At 42.9% G+C, this 2500-nt stretch overlaps 1 protein-coding gene across 1 annotated transcript in view; it reads right to left on the bottom strand.

Moving 5' to 3' along the window:
* LOC308092829 (ephrin type-A receptor 3-like) overlaps positions 1-2500 on the bottom strand; it is a gene marked incomplete at its 5' end in the record, with an annotated part of 150267 nt that overhangs the window by 39904 nt on the left and 107863 nt on the right.

The raw sequence follows: 2500 nt of genomic DNA, 5'->3' as shown, positions 1-2500 counted from the left end.
GCAGTGACTCTGCTGTCCTGACATCAGTGGGGAGTTCATTTCACCACTGTGGGGCCAGAACAGGACTCTATATGAACAAACTTGTTATATCAACAAAACGCATCGCATTCTGTTTGTGTGACATGCATAATGCAAAGGTTTGGAAAGAGAAACTGGTCAAAGTCACTGGCCACCTATTGTACTTGATGAATAGCAAAACGTTGCTGATCTACAGCCTTTTTTGCAGCGAGTTGTGAGCTTTTAGATCGGCTCTCATTATATAGCCAATCAGGGTCAGGGTAAAGGTCTCCCCCCCGTGACCTTTGACATCTCCCACAGGGGGTCCCGGACCACAGCTTGGTAAACACTGACGTCACGGATCAACCAGGACTAAACAAGGATCCAGTTTCATCTGAGAAATGGGATTTTTTTTTTCCGACAATTGCGATGTCATCGTTTCTTCTTTTTTTTCTCTTCCCTCCAGACATTCTGTAAGCGTAACACTTTGAAACGCTCCTTTATCGACCGGCTATTGAGCTGTGAAGTCATGTGACTAATGCTGCTGCCTAATGCAATTTAGACTGAATACACGCTGCAAGACTTTATATGCTCTCTGTCGGGGGGAAAGCTTATATGTTCCAAAACTGCTGCTTTTCACCATTCAAATTCAAAAGCGTCAAAATTAGCAGATCTACAAGCTCGAAACGCGTCGCTTCGCGCCGCGTTTCGAGCTTGTAGATCTGCTAATTTTGATGCTTTTGGGTGACGCTGTAGTGTGATAAAGTTGGGCGTTAATTTACGGGGGGAAAAAAACACAAAAAAGGTTAGAATATGGAGATAAGAGGTTTCTGCCCGACAACAACGATATACATTAACTAATTTACTCCCCGAACGAACAAACGGCCTGGACTGTAAATCAATATGCTCTTTATAAAGTACTTTATGAGCATACAGTGTTTTACACTGTGTGTGACCATCAGAAAGAACAATACAACGGTCAACACAGAGAACAAGTGAGGAGAGGAGAGGAGAGGAGAGGAGAGGAGAGGAGAGGGGAGGGGAGGGGAGAGGAGAGGAGAGGAGAGGAGAGGAGAGGAGAGGAGAGGAGAGGAGAGGAGAGGAGAGGAGGGGAGGGGAGGGGAGGGGAGGGGAGGGGAGGGGAGAGGAGAGGAGGGGAGAGGAGAGGAGAGGAGAGGGAGAGGAGAGGAGAGGAGAGGAGAGGAGAGGAGAGGAGAGGAGAGGAGAGGAGAGGAGAGGGAGAGGAGAGGAGAGGAGAGGAGAGGAGAGGAGAGGAGAGGAGAGGAGAGGAGACAGCGTGACAGAGAGTTCTTTCCTCTGTACGTCTTTAACATTTCGTCCTCATCTCACGCTGCTGTTTGTAGGTGGATTGGATTATTTGGGGATGCGGTCGCGGTGCATTTCTCCAGGTTTGAGGGCAAATAAAGAAGTGATTTCATTAAATGAAAACAGACATGAAAGAACAGAGGAGAAACTGCTACATTCCATATTGTTGTGGCTGTTTCTGGGTGGAAAACCTCCTAAGTCCAACAAGGTTCTGCTTTAGGAAATGGAGCCGATGTAGTAATTATTTAATCACAAGCTCATTGATACTTTTCATCTGCTCAATATGTTATAAAACACACACAGAGCTAGAAGCACTTTAACTTTAAAAAACCTTTTCAAAAGCAGAGAAAATAAACTCACAAGACACCAAGTAAAACACGGAGATACAGGCTTTCTGTCTGACAGCACAGATATGAGAATACTGACAGAAAAACACACGAGTAAAGCAAAAGAAGGAAGAAGTGATAGATGCATAGACTGTGTGTGTGTGTGTGTGTGTGTGTGTGTGTGTGTGTGTGTGTGTGTGTGTGTGTGTGTGTGTGTGTGTGTGTGTGTGTGCGTGTGCGTGTGTGTGTGTACAATATGGCAAAATATGCTAAAAATAACATCGCCGTCCAAAAACCTCAACGTTCTCACAAGCAGTGCTGGGAAGTAACTAAGTACATGTACGGAAAGTACTGTAAGTACAGGTATTTGTACTTTAGTTGAGTATGTCCAATTTCCAATACTTTTACTTCTACTCCACTACATCTCAGAGGCAAATACCGTACTTTTACTCCACTACAATTATTTAAAAACTTTAGTTATTAGTTACTTTGTAGATTTTGATTATTATTACAAAACATACATTAACCACTTCAGCCCTACACATTTAGGCCATTTGAAAATAGCAGATCTACAAACTCACAATGCGTCGCATCGCAACGCATTGAGAGCTTGTAGATCGGCTATTTTCAAATGATTTTTGTGCATTTGAAAATCTTAAATGGGACATTCTGCTAAATGAGTACTTTTACTTTCGGTAATTTAAGTACATTTTGATGCCAATACTTTTGTACTCTTACTCAAGTACATTTTGAATTCTGGACCTGTAACAGAGTATTTCTACATTGCAATATTGATACTTTTACTCAGTAAAGTAAGTAAAAAACTGTGAGTACTTTTTCCACCACTGCAC

The sequence above is a fragment of the Gymnoscopelus braueri genome (assembly GCF_963280865.1).
Source record: "Gymnoscopelus braueri genome assembly, chromosome: 10".
Lineage (NCBI taxonomy): Eukaryota > Metazoa > Chordata > Actinopteri > Myctophiformes > Myctophidae > Gymnoscopelus > Gymnoscopelus braueri.
Note: the sequence above shows the minus strand (reverse complement) of the source record. Positions and strands in the feature narration are given on the sequence as shown.